The sequence below is a fragment of the Martes martes genome, assembly GCF_963455335.1.
Source record: "Martes martes genome assembly, chromosome: 9".
Classification (NCBI taxonomy): Eukaryota; Metazoa; Chordata; class Mammalia; order Carnivora; family Mustelidae; genus Martes; species Martes martes.
The window spans coordinates 21,178,623-21,192,873 of record NC_137896.1 but is presented as its reverse complement, the minus strand read 5'-3'; the positions used below and the strand labels follow the sequence as shown (position 1 = coordinate 21,192,873).

The window sequence follows — 14,251 nt, the reverse complement described above, 5'->3', positions numbered from 1 at the left end:
AGAAGGAAATGTTTAGAGACAGCTCTCTTGGCTTCCTGCCAGTCCTAAAATCCTTTCCTTTGCTCTAGAACCTAATGTGGCATATACGTTTCCTCTGTTAGTAACATCTTGCTTTAGCATGGTACATTCGTGACAACTAATGAGACGATATTGGTATATATTATTAGCTAATGTCCACGCTTTACTCAGAGCTCCTTGGTTTTCCCCTAATGTCCCTTTTCTGGTCCAGGATGCCATCCAGGATGCCACATTACGTTTCATCATCGTGTCTCCTTAGGCTCTTCTTGGCTGTGACAATTTCTCAGACTTTCCTTGGTTTTGATGACCTTGACAGTTTTTTTTTTTAGATTTTATTTATTTATTTGGCAGAGAGAGCAAGCACAAGAGGTGGGGAGGGGCAAAGGGAGAGGGAGAAGCCGGCTCCCCACTGAGCAGGGAAACCAACATGGGGCTGGATCCCAGGACCCAGAGATCATGGCCCAAGCCAAAGGCAGACGCTTAACCGACTGGGCCACCCAGCTGCCTTGACCTTGAAAATTTTAAGGAGAACTGGTCAACTAATATTTGTAGCATATCTCTTTACTGGAATTTGTCTGATGTTTTGCTCATGATTACATGGGGATTACGGGTTCTGGGGAGGAAGACCACAGAGGTGAAATGCTGCTCTCACCACATCATATCAAGGGCACATATCATTACCATGGCTTATCCCTGTTGATGTTGACCTTGACTACCTGGCTGAGGCAGAGTTTGTCAGGTTTCTCCATTTCAACATACCTCCCCGCCCCTGCTTCTGCACTGTTCTCCTTGGAAGGAAGGAAGTCACTAAGGAATGCAGAGTTATGCTCCCCTCCTCAAAGGCAGAGTAGAGTACTAGCATTTTTTTCTTCTTGAGTATCTACTTTTTGAAGCACTCCCACAAAACATTGCTACAGTCCATCTTTCCAGCAAGCCTGGGAACCGGTGCAGATGGCGACATTCCATGAGGGGGAAGTGGAGGCTCAGGGAGGGGCTGGGGTGGGGTCAGCTGTTGGGTCAGGCTCTGTGGGCCCCACCTCTCCCCCTTGGATGTGAAATAGGTGAAGGCTCTGAAGGCTGAAGCTCACAGAAGTTCTGGGCTGGATAGAACCACTGGAGCATCATTCTCAGGGGGACTTGAATTCTGCCTGGGTTTGGATTCGAGGTCCTGCACTCCGCCGCTGTGGCATGTGGCCTCCCTGAGCCTCAGTCTCCTCCTCTGTCCCATGGGGATAACAGTAGCTCCTACCTCACAGAGCTGGAAGGAACACATGAGATGCTACACACAGAGCCCCAGGACGGGGCACTGGCCAGGAAGCAGTGTGCACAGCGACGGGGAGCTGGTGCTCTGATGATTATTTTTATAAGTATTCTTTGAAGCCCTCCTGTTGCAGGCCGTCTCCTGTCTGCGCAGCAGGTTTCTACCCCTCTGATCTTGGGGGTCACCGCTCTGGCTGCAGATTTCCGCCCTGCCCTCTGCCCTCCCGCCAGGCCAGGCGGATCAAGGGACGTGGCTCCTTTCATCTTTCCTCACAAACATTCAGAGACATGGTGGAAGGAGGCCTGGGCTGGAGCGGGGCTGGCTCTGCCTGCCAGAGGACTCCCCCCTTCCCCATGACCTTGGGAGAATGTCTTTCCTTCTCTGGGCCTCTCCTGGGGCCTGAGGGGAGTGGTGGGATGATGAATGCCTGAGTTTCTTGGCTCCTGCCCTTCACAGGAACCTGGGTGGAGGGCAGGTGTCTCCCTTCTCTTCACACGGGCAGGTCTTTTCTGCCTGTGACATCCTCTGCTTTGTCACCAGACTCTGGGCTGGACAGAGAAGCATTTGAACCTCAGGCTTCCCATCTGCGAATTGGCCATGCACACCCAGAAGGTGGGCCTGTGAGGATGTTGATGGTTAATGTCATGATTTGCTTAAGGTGCCCGCTGTCTCCGTCCCTTCCCTGGAAGGAGGGTGGATACTGGAGGAACCTGCTGGAGACTGGCCACCCTGCTGGCAGCTGGCCTCTGAGGGAGAACACACTCACCTGACCCGAGTGCCTTCTGACTCTCATGGGGCTTGGATGCATCTCTACTGTCCTCAGGCTGGTTTGGGCTTACTCCCTGGAACTCCCATGTTCATATACACTAGGTAGGCCTGGGGCTTGGCTTCAGCTGGTCCTCAGCTGTGGCTGCCATCAGAGGCTTCCAGACTGTTCTTCCCTGCCCCACAGCCTGTCTTCCATTCAGTGAAAGCACATCTCCCCAGGCCCTCCTCTGCTCACAACCCTCCATGGCTCCCCAAGGCTTCCGGGACAGAAGCCAAGCCTGGCATTCAGGAATCCTCAGGGCTCACCCCAGCCGCCCATCTCCCCTCCCCTCCCCAACTCTAGCCTGCCCATCATGCTGTGCTCCATCCCCCCTGCCCTGATCACAGTTCCAAACACAGCAGTGGTTTGGGCCTCTGTGTCTTTGCTCATGCTGTTCCCCTTGCCCGGAACATTATCTCCATCTGATTTTCACCAGCAGTGCTCTCCTTAGGCTTCTACACTCTCCGTAGTGGACCTTCTTTCTTCACCAGCCTCCTACTCCACCACACACTCTGGACAGGGGTTGGGGAGGTTCCTCTGAGCACCGCCACCCCCCCCCCCGCACCGGCCCCCAGTGCTTGCCCCATCACTGTGCCTGGTGCACTGTTCAAACTTCCCTCTCCTTGAGGCTATGAGCAACTCTAAGGCAGAGGTCCGACTTTGTTTCTTTTCTTTTCTTTTCTTTCTTTCTTTCTTTTTTTTTTAAAGATTTTATTTATTTATTTGAGAGAGACAGTGAGAGAGAGCATGAGAGAGGAGAAGGTCAGAGGGAGAAGCAGGCTCCCCGTGGAGCTGGTGCCTGATGTGGAACTTGATCCTGGGACTCCAGGATCATGACCTGAGCCGAAGGCAGTGGCTTAACCAACAGAGCCACCCAGGTGCCCCCGACTTGGTTTCTTCACTGCTGCATCCCTAGCCCCTAGCACGGACCCTAGCACCTAGTAGATGCTCAGTAAATATGGACTGACCAGAAAGGATAGAACTTAGTCTTGCTGGCAGAGGGACCAGCAGCTGCAAAGCCTCCAGGTGGCATGATCTGCTGTGATGGGTGACTGCAGGGAGGCCGGCCGGACAAGGAGGGAAGGTGAGCAGAGCTCGTGTGGGAGGCCTGAGCAGTTGGAAAGGGACAGATCCAGCTGAGGCACTGAAGAACTGGACTTCTCTGTGTCACCTGTCAAGTGCAGTGCCACGGAAGGGGCCACGCCCCTTCCACAGCCTCAAGCCAGAGCCTGCCCTCCCTTTCACCCTGTTCTTTCACCCTGAGCCCCATGGCTTTGAACAGACAACTTGCAGTCCACCTTCTGGCGAATGACAGGGCTGGTCTGGAATTTCCCGCTGAGAGTCTGTGATGGGTTGGCTTCCCAGTCGCTGCTTCAAGGGTGAGCTAGGCCCAGGGTGGGTGTGGCCATTAGGCCACCACTGAACCAGAGCCACCAGGGCCTTGGGTAAAGTACAGATGGGGCCTCATATCCCATGTCACAGGAAAGCTGTCACCCATGGGACTGCTGCCAGTTGTGTGGGTCCAGGTCTCCCTGACCCCTTCTACCTTGTCCTCTGTGTAGCTTTGACCCAGGCTGGGTGTCAGAGGGAAGAGGAGGTTTCCAGAGATATAACCTGTTGACATCACTAATATCTCTCATTTGCTGGGTGCTTTGGGTTGGGAGATCGTCCTTGTGGCATTCCAGGCCAGGCCCAGGGCTTTGTATACCGTTGGTGGTCCATAAATGTTTGCTGTCCATTAATGATGATGAATAACTTGCAGGTATTAAGCAATGAGTCACTGTTTTACTAACAAGGGTTTAAACAGAATAATGCATGAAGAGCTACTTATCCACCAAACCAGGGACTCTTGTATCTGTCTAATCACAGAAGCTGGTACAGTTGTTGCCCCCACTATACTGATGAGTAAATTGAGGCTCAAGAGAGGACAAGACCATACAGTCAATGAATAGAAGAATTGGAATTTGAACTTTTGTATGTGGACGTCCCTAGTCTGATCTCTCCAGCCAGCTGGGCGGTATCTGCTCTGTGCTGGGCATGGGTCAGACCATAGTCCCTGCCCTCAGGGTGGGGACAGATCTGCAGTGTGCCTCCATCAGGGCTCTGTCAGGAAGCACGTCCTGGACGAGGTGGCATTTATTCAGGACCTTAATGAGCAGGGGGTGTTGGGAAGCTAGAAAAATGGGGTAAGCATTCCTGGTTGGCTTACAGCCTGAGCAAAGGCCCGGGGGTAGGGGGTATGAAAATTACAAACACTTCCACCACTCGATAATGAAACCATCGTATTGGCCATATCCTCCTGAAGGGTCTCCTGAGAACCTCAGCCTCTGAGCCCACCCTCAAAGCCAGTGGTGGCTCCAGGCAGAAGGCCGCACCTGTGCTTACGGACCCAAGACGTGTCCCAGTAGCCCCTGCCTCCTTCAAGAGAGTGTGTAGGGGTATGAATCCCGAGGGCTGACACATACTAAGTGTAGATCACCTGTTTCATCTTCAGGAGAGCCTTCTGAGAGAAACACGATCTTTAGCCCATATTGCAGATTGGCACACTGAGGTGTAGAGAAACAGCGCGCTAACCATCCCATATATATGAAGTGGCAAAGTCGGGACTCAAACCCAAGCCTGTGGATCCAAAGTCTGTGCTTTTAAAGCCCTCTGTCCTCCCAGGTCCAGAAGAAGCCCAGAACTTTCGGTTAAACTCCTCGGGATGAATGTTCTGTGCTTGTAAATATTTAACATTTAGCTCACTGGAAGGAAAAAAAGCCTTCCCCCCCCCCCCCGCTTGTTTCCAAGGCGTAACTACTCCCATCAATGGTGGCTAATATCGAGCTACCCATGTGATGTCATGGACCTTGGAGCTGGAGAGATGAGCACAATTAGCTGCTTCAAGGGCTAAGAGTCAATTCCAGCACCGACCTGGTGACTATCCCATCCTGGCCAGTGTGGCTGGTGAAGGCCTTCAGGAGTGAATAAGGGAAACCAAGAAACCTGCTCCTCCAGCCTGGGGCCCGCCCAGAATCCCAGGAAGCTGCGGTTAATCTTTAAGTCAGCCTTGCAAACAGGAACAGCTGTTCTCCCTGCCCAGGCGGGCTTCAGGTGCTGGCTCTGACTGGCTGTGGGACTTGCAGCAGCTGCTTCCCCCTCTGGCCTCAGTTTACCGACCATAAGAACTATCACTAGCTGATACCATTAGCTGAGTGCAAGCTTGGCCACCCTCACCCCTGTCCGTTCTGACCTTCACAGGAGTCCTCTGCGGCTACGTTTACTTCTGTTTTGTAAGCACAAGGGGATGGGGCTGGGGAAGTCGGTGGGCTTGTACAACGTGCCCCAGGTGGGCAACTAGCCTAGATTTGAACCCAGATCGGGCTGGCTCTAGGCCTTGCTCGTTCCTAGTCTCTTGGAGGCTCTATTGTGCTCTGAGGCCTTTGCCTCCCATATTCTAGGGTTCGCCTCCCAGCCTCTTTCAGGAGGAGAAGCCTAGGCCTGGTGCTGTTGGACCTGGCTGGGCCTTAGTTTCCCATCTGTGAAATGGGAGAACTTTTCAGAGAAAGAGAGGAAGCAGGTGGAGGTGCTTAAAGCTGGATTCAGACCCACCCCTTCCTGTGCCATGATTCCCAGAGGATAAGTGAAGAGCCAAAGGTGGGGTGCCGTTCTGGAGCATGGGCTGGGAGGTGGTGGGGGTAACATTGTTGGCATAGCATTTGGGGGAGTCTTTGTGGCATAAAGCAGCATTTCCTTATGTCCCCTTTCTCTGCTGAACTCTTGGCCTCCTGCATCCAGATGTAATTTGCCTCCTTATTTCCTTGGAAGTGCGATTGCCACTAAGTACTGGCTTCAGCCCCCTCATAAGCAGGAATATCTAGAACTCAATGACTTCTGATGAGCTGCCTTAGTTACTGTTTCATTTTTTAAATACACATTAAAATGAACACATGTCGGGGCACCTGGGTGTCTCAGCTGGCTAAGCGTCTGACTCCAGTCATGATCTCAGGGTCCTGGGACTGAGCCCTGAATCTGGCTTCCCACTCAGTGGTGAGTCTGCTTGTCCCTCTCCCTCTGCTCCTCCCCCTCTCTCTGCTCATGCTCTCTCTCTCAAATAATAAAATCTAAAAAAAAAAAAAAAAAAAAAAAAGACATAAAATGAACACATATCTGTTAAAATAAATGTTCCTCCTCCCCACTCTGTTCTTCCTTCCCCAATCCTCAATCCTTACTTTGGCAAACAGGTCAAGGCCAGGGTCCAATGCTTGATTCTCAACATACTTCTCTGTGCCTCAGTTTCTTCATCTGTAAAATGGGGATAATCATCAGTCTGCCCAGCCTAGGTGTTGTTAAGAATAGATCCTAGAGTCGACCTGAGCCATTAGCCTGGTGCCTGGCAAGGAGTGAGGGCTTCATTAGTGCTGACATTATTATTATTATTATTATTATTATTATTGGTAATTGCGAAAAATGGATTTGGGGTAAACAGGGTGGGTGGGTTGGGGGCTATTAGGGAGGGCATTTTGGCTTGAGGGTCTTTTGGGGTCCCACTGGGTGGGGCGCTCTCACGGGGCGGGGTGGGGGCAGGGTTTCTGTGCCTCCGCCCCCGGCCCTGCCCCTCCCGGACCCCCGGCTCCAGTGGGGTGGGGGTTCCCCATGTGGGTCTCTCCTAGGTCACCGGCGGGGAATCCGTCCCCGCACGCTTCCTCGTTCCTCCTCCTCCCGGCGGCCTGCCGGGCCCCTCCTCCCTGCTCGCGCGCTCCCTCCCTCCTCTTCCCCTCCCCCGGCCGCCTCCTCCTCCTCCTCCTCCTCCCTTTCTCTCTCGATCTGTCTCTCCCGGCCCGGAATCCATTCCGGCCTGGGAGCCGGAGCGGCCAGGCCGCCGTCTGCCCGAGCCTTGGCTGTCCGGCGGTCTGCCCCCGCCACCCCGTGCGTCTGTCTGCCGGTGCGCCCGCCTACCGACCGGCCCAGGTGAGCCCCCCCACCCCCCGCCCCTCCGCGGACCCCCGGTCCCGGCCGGCATGGGGGAGCCCCCGCCAGGGACCACCGTGGTAGCGGATCGCCGGGCCAAGGGGGGCTCCTGTCCACCCCTCCAACCTCCACCCCCGGGTCCGAGCCGCGATCCCGGAGCGCTGGGCTGGCGCACGGGGACCTGCCCGGCGCGGCCTTTTGTTGTGATGCCGCGGGGGGAGGGGGCTGGGCGGGGGGCTCGGGGGTCCTGTCGGCGCGGGGACCACCTCCAGCTCACCCTTCCCCTGCGAGCCCCCCGAGAGCAGGAGCCAGGCCGAGCCCCCGGGCCAGGTCTAGGCCAAATCTGAAATCTGAGCCTGTCGGCGCCGCCTCTGGCCGCGGCTGCCGGGCCTGGCGCCCCCGGCCGGGGATGGGAGGTGGAGAGGGGGCGGGTAGGGTGGGCCTGGGGGCGCCGAGCCAGGGGCACGGGGCTGGGGCACCAGGACCTCCCTATCCTACTGGGACTTAGGGTAGGGCCTGGTGCCGCCGGTCTGCAAGGGACTGGGCCACACTGTTGGTCCCTGCTGCCCCCAGCACCCCCAGCCTCGCCCCTGGGAGGCCCAGCCGCTTGCCTGATCAGAAGTTGGCAAAAGTTTTGGGTTTTCTCCACCAGGCGGGGTCCATCTCTCTGCCTGGGCTTTGGCTGGGGGTGAGTTTGAGTGCCAACGGGGCCAACCACTTGCCCATCTCTGTGTGGTCAGAGGACTGCCTACCCTCTCCGAGCTGGGGGTCTGGATCAGTGGCAGGTGGGTCTGGCTGCGACTCCTGGGGAAGGATGGGGGTGGACAGAAGAGGCTCACCTGTGGGGTATCAGGTCTGCCTCTGGGGCCTTCAGGCTGAGCGGGCAGTGGGCAGAACAAGTGAGGCTTGGCCAAGTGGGGTCCCCAAGCTTCAGGACTTCCACAATGGGGGCAGTGGTCCCTGGGTTACCTGCGGGGAGTCCAGGCCCAGCCACAGTGCCACTGACATCAGACTTGGTTTCAAGAAGAGGCCAGGCTGGTCCTGTTCCTGACCCTCTTCTCAGCCCCCTGGCCAGGCAGACAAGACACCGACATTTCTTGTCTCACTGGGTGACCTGGGCCAAGGGACGACCCCTCTGAGCCCCACATGTGGAATAGGGGAATCTACACGTGGGAACCTGGTATGTAGTAGGTGCTCAATAAATGAGCGCTTCACTGGATGAATTGCTTAAAGTGGGTGGGGCCGAGGGTGCGGGTCCTGTGGGACTCGTGTCCAGAAGAGGATGGATTGGTGTCCGGGAAGCCATCTCATCACCCCTTGAGAAGGAGACAGCTCCAGTACCATCCTGCCGGCCAGCAGCTGTGTGGCCTCAAGCCGCTCACTGCTTCCTCAGGCCCCAGTCTTGTTAAGTATAAAATAGGCCGAATGGAGAAACTGAGGCTCAGAGAGGGGAGGTGAGTTGACCAAGCTCACGCAATTTGACCCCAGAGCTTCAGAGACCCCAGTCTGGCTGTCCTTGTACCCCTCTCCAGTGTTGGGGGAGCAGGGCTTTCCCAGTCTGGGGCCGGGCCCACAACAGTGTTGGAAAAGACTGTCCTGATGGATGAGTGATTGCATGGAAGCCGTGAGGCCCTTTTGGTGGAGTGGTGATGTGGTGTGCCTTGGTGATGTGGTCTTTCCACACAGGGAAGTGATTTACAATGTGTCACCTCTCTCAGCTGACTGCCTGCCTAGGCCCTCCTGGGTGGCCCCTGGGCTTTTATCCTGAAGGTGTCCCTGCCAGCGTTGCCCTCTCCTCTCTGAGCTGCTTCTCTGTTCTTGCTCTTGAAAGCTTTATTTCAGGCCCCCCTCTTCCAGGAAGGCTCCCTGGCTCTGCCTCCTCTCCCCAGCCTCTTCCTGGAGCACGAACTCTCTCCAGCTCACAGCACTGTGCCTGCTTTGGCTTCTTCCCTGATTGTGACCTGGTGGGTGGGTGGGATGTCTGGCTCCCCTAAGCCCCAGGAACCAGAGAGTACATGGTTTAGTGACCTGCTGACAACAACCCCCCCACCCCAAACCCCTGGTCCTCAGTTGACCCCATTTTCCCAAACCTGCTTATATGCAAATATCCACGACCCTGTATGAGCTTCTGCTGTGTACCAGGAGCTTCTAACTCAGGCTGAGCAGTGTGGTGATGGGGTTAGTAGTGGGAGTTGTAGGAGGCATCAGTAGGGAGGCTTCCAGGAGGTGGTGCTCAGGGAGAGCAAGAAGTTTGCTCAACAAAGAAGGAGGGAGGGTGCTCTTTCTTCCCTTCTATTCAGACACTTCCCAGGGCCTCTGCGGTTGTGGTGTGTGGTCAGTCTGGGTAGGTCCTTGCTGCGGAGTTGTGAACAGGTCCCCGGCCTCTCAGATATTTGAGTCTAGAGTGTGAGCCAAGTAGCAAACAAGTTGCCAAATAAATTAATATATAATCATAGATGCGATAAGGGCATAGAGAGAGAGGCGTGGGGTGCGGAGGAATCTAGAAGGAAGTATGTAGGAGCTGGCCAGGCCTGGAGCTAGGGGAAGGGCTTGCCAACCAGCGGGAACTGCATGTGCAAAGGCCCTGAGGTGGGGGAGTGTGTCTTGTTATGGAGAAACAATGGGAGGGCCTCTGAGTCCAAGAGTGTGGAGAATTAAGCAAAGTGGGTGAAAGGTGAAGTGGGGGGTGTTATGGGGGTTGTTATCAGCAGGCCTGGACGATATGGGGCTGTGTGGGCCTTGGGGAGGAGTTTGGCCTTCATCTTCACACAAGGGGCTAATCGGTGTCCCCTGTGTGAACAGCCCCATGCTGGAGGCGGTGGGTATGGAGCTGTTCAAGGCACCTGGTAGGAATAGATCTGTGGGCTGGACTCCAAGCATTCTGTGGGGGCCTAGATCAGGAGTCAAGAGGAGGAGGCATTTGAGTCTGGGCTTTGAAAGTGGAGTAGGAGTTCACTGGCAGGAAGGCAGGAGAGGGGGGCAGCCAGCTGTTGGGGCGGTGCATGCAGGGCGGCCGGAGGCTAGCAGTGAGGTGGGAAGCAGGCAGCTGGAGACCAGAGGTATGATAAGGGCTGCTCAGGAGTCAAACGGGTCTGTGTTTGAATTCTGACTGTCTGTACTTGTCGCATATCTTTGGGTCATTCGCTGTAACTTTCTGAGACTTACTTTCTTCGTCTTGCAAATGGAGACAATAAATATCTCCCTATCAGCTGACAGTTAAAGGAGGGCTGTACAGCCCCAGTGCATGGGGCCAGCAGGTGCTTAGGGAGGGGGACCTGCCTTGAGTGGTGTCCTACTGGGTGGCTCAGTGGGCCCAGTGGGTCTGGCCTCGTTGTCTGTGTGGTGAAGGCTTTAAGCAGATGAGCTCGTGGAGTCTGAAGGTGCTGGTCTGGGCGGGAATGGCCTGGGAAAGCCTCCGGTGTGCTGGGGGATTTGAGTCCTGCTCTGCCCTTGCTGTGCAAGGAGGCTCAGCTGGGGAGAGCACTACTGGTCTACCTCCATGCAGCTTCTCGAAAAGCCTGCCTTAGGTGAGATCGATCCATTTTCTAGATATAAATACTAAGACCCAGAGTGGAGAAGCCACTTTCTGCCTGGGTCGTGTGGCTCCCACACCTCTCTGTCCCTTTGGATCCCTACAGCCCTTTGCTCCTGCCCCCCCACCGCTCTTACCCTCTTATCTCCACAGCAGACCACTCTGGTTTCCACTCAAGCCACTGGGCAGGGCAGGGATGGGGGTGCGGGTACTTCCTCTGGGGCGCCTCAGTTTCCTCATCTGTGAAGTGGGATAATATGAGTCATGGCTTCTAGGATGCCCCAAGGGGACTGAAATAAGGCATTTAGCACACATTGACTAGATGAATAGGGGTGGGGAAGACCCAGACCCGACTCAAGTCCTTCCTCCTCTGGCAGTGGACAGCCCCTTCCTGTGACTCAGTTTCTGAAGCTACAAAGTGGGCCTGGGGCTTACCCTTGATAAGGCCAAAGGGAGAGTGGGAGGAGATTGTATCTGCCTTTACCTGGGGGCTGGCCCTGCGTCACAATTCGGTGAAAAGCAGGCCCAGTGCATGCTTCCTTCCCTGGTGGTCAAGGCCCCGTTCCCACTGTTTGTCCAGAAGAGCCTCGGCCTCGGCACACCTCCCCTGTGAAGATGGAATCTGCTAATTTCTCCCGATGCCTCAAATCTACTGGATGCTCAGTAAATGGGACATCTTTCTCCCTCCCCTCCCTTGTGGGGGCTCAGATAGTATTGAGTCTTAGGATGGCCCAGGCCTCCGCTGCTGTGTTGAGAAGGCTTCTGAGGCCCAGTCTTGGCTTCCCGGGAAGGAGTACTGTGAGGGATTTGTAATGTCTGCTATTGGCAGATGACTTGAGCATGTTGTACACACGCCATGGGTTTGTCATGCCTGGTCTGTTCTGACCTTCTCTTTTCACAGATGGGGGAATTGAGGCCAGAAAGACCCAGGACATATTATCCAAGCTGGGAGAAAAAGGCCTGTCTCCTGTCTTTTGATCCAGGCCTCTCCCGACTCAGCCAGCCTGCCCCTTCCCACGGGACAGCCTGGGTGGGGCCGAGTCAAGGGGTAGATGAATGGGGAGGATCCCAGAGCCCACGGCCAGAAGCCAAACCCCTGTTCCCCGACTCCCTGCTATAGGACCTTGAGCAAGGGACATCCTTCTAACCTGGGCCTCAGTCCCTCTCCTCCCAACAGAACCACCCAGGGGATTCCAAAATAAAATGAGGGGTGTCTCCTACCCTGGTCCTCAGTTTCCTGCTCTGTGTGGTGAGGACTTTTCCCTCACTGAGGCTGTGTGGTGGGGATCCTAGGTGGGGGGTCCTCCAGGGCAGGCCTGACGGAGTCCTCTGGGTTCCCAGAGCCGCTGGGCTTCGAGGCCGGCACAGGCTGACTCCTGGTGCCGGGGGTGAAGGTCAGGGTGGTGATGGTGTCTGGAAACTCAGCCCGCCTGTTCAGGCCTGATTACCTTCCCTTGGCCTGCCTTTTACTCCATCTGATGTGGGTGTCCTCATGTCATGCCCTGTCCAGCCAGGTCACAGCAAGGTGGCCCATTCTATCCTTTGCCCCAGCGTGGGGTGGGCAGAACTTTTGTTCCCATTACACAGGAAAGGAAACTGAGGCTCAGAGGGGAAAAGGGCTGGGGCCACTGTCTCCCAGCACAGCCCAGACTTCTGGCTTCTGGGTGATTTGTAACATCTGATTCCCACTGAGTGGGTACCCAGCTTGCCGAAGTCTTTCCCAGGTATAGGGTTGGTGTGTTGCTGGGAGCAGGTGGTCCTGACTTTCTGGGCTTCTGGTTCTGGCTGATGGATCTCCATTCAGATCCCGAGTACTGGATCTTGCAGGAGTTCCCAGGTCCATGGATTGATCTCATGGGTACTCGGTGGATACTCGTGGCATAGAGGGAGTGGACATAGCAAAAGACTTTTGGACCCCATTGGTTCTGGGTTCAAATATTGACTCTGCGTTTGCTGGGTAGGATTGTTGGAAAACAACTGCTTGGGGCCTTAGTGTCCCTGTCTGTGACACGGGGATGACAGTGCCAGGGCCAGCTTCGACAAGGTGGTGTGAGGGTCAGCTGGGCTAATGTATGGCTGCTTTGGCTGAGTCCGCACACAGCAAGCGCTTCATGGTTCTGAGTGCCTGTGCTTATGAAGGCAATTCCCTGACAGGGCGGGAATTCTGGATGGGAATTGCAGGCCAATTGATTGGGGAATCCCCAGGGCTCCCACTGGATGCTTGTGCCTGTGGCAGGCTTGTCCCATGGGACGTGGCCGAGGGGAAGGTTAATGAGAAACAGACTTTTTTGGTGACCGGGTGGATTGGAAATGACCAGCGTCATCCGGCCTCCCTGAGCCTGGCTCCTGCCTCTGCCCACCTGTGACTCACCCACCTGCAGCTGCACCCCCATTTCCCTTGTACTCAGGTGGCACTTTAGCCTTTCAGAGTGCTTGGCTGTCTCCCAGTGTGTCTGTCCAGCCTCTGTGCCTGGCCTCCGTGGGCCCACTGCCCAGTGGCCGTCCCTCTCAATACTTGTCTAAGTGGCTAAGATACCTCTGCTTCTGGAAAGTTCTTAGTGACCACCCTCTGTGCCCCAACCTGAGTCCGTTCGTTCCTGCTCTGCACTCTGCTGCCTCTTCTCTGCCTTCCCTCACGGTGCTGACACATTCTGCCCTAGATGGCAAGTCATGGGGTTCTTTTTGCCTCAGCGGGAACCATGGCTCTGGGTACCGCCCTTGACAGTTTACTAAGCGCTTGCCACAGCCCCCTCTGAGCATCCCCGGCAGGGCCAGGAGGGAGGCAGAACCGTCGTAATCCTCTTCATTTGGCAGATGGGGAAACTGAGGCCCCAAGTCAGGGTCACCCCGGCTGGTCTCTCTGCTTGCATGGATGGGACTAACCCCACACCCACCCCTTGAACACACCATCTCCAGAGGTGGGAGCCCCTCTCTCAGAGCCCCATGAAAGGATTTGGAGGTGCAGAGAGATTAAGTGATTTGTCCGAGGTCACATGGCCTGCAAGGCTGGCAGAGTGGGGAGGGTTCCTTCTAGGACTGAGGGACAGGTTGTGCCCATGTTCCCACTCCTTCTGAGTGGAGAATGAGATGCAGCTGTGATCCTGAGGGAACGGTGACCGGCCCCCGGGGTTCCTTCAGAAGTCACTGGCGTCTTCAGTACATGGTTGGGCCCTGGGTCTTGTCCTCCCAGCATCCCGCAGGGCCGCCGTTCTGGCCCCTTCTCACCTGACGGAGGCTCAGACAAGCAAAGAGACTTGCCCAAGGTCACACAGTTCACAAATTTGCACCCAGGACCCCGTGAACTCTACAGGCCAACCCCACCTCATCCAGGCCAAGCCCTCCTCTGCCTCCTTTCTGACCCCTGACTCTCCTACAGCCCCTCCCTGGCATTCCTCTCGGGGTGGCGAGGCCAGGAGACTGCTTTGGGAAGCTACCAGCCCCCAACCCCAGGGCTTCTCCTCTACCTCTGACTGCTGTCATCCACAAGCTGTGTGACTGTAGTGAGTCAGTTTACCTCTCTGTGTGTCAGCTTCCCTACCTGAAAAATGGGCCTAATGACCTACATCGTGGGCTTGTTCTGGGGATCAAGTGAGGTGTGCAATGCTGTCAGCAAAGCCAGCACGTCATACACCCCCAACAAAGTTTAGCTGCTGTTTTCTTATCATTCGTATCGACTTGAAGA

At 55.7% G+C, this 14,251-nt stretch overlaps 1 protein-coding gene across 1 annotated transcript in view; it reads left to right on the top strand.

Moving 5' to 3' along the window:
* Positions 1-6,901: 6,901 nt before the first annotated feature.
* SRC (SRC proto-oncogene, non-receptor tyrosine kinase) overlaps positions 6,902-14,251 on the top strand; it is a 50,354-nt gene continuing 43,004 nt past the window's right edge. Inside the window, exon 1 of the mRNA XM_080814449.1 lies at positions 6,902-7,037. The gene's annotated coding sequence lies outside the window, so the exon portion shown is untranslated. The remainder of the gene's footprint in view (positions 7,038-14,251) is intronic.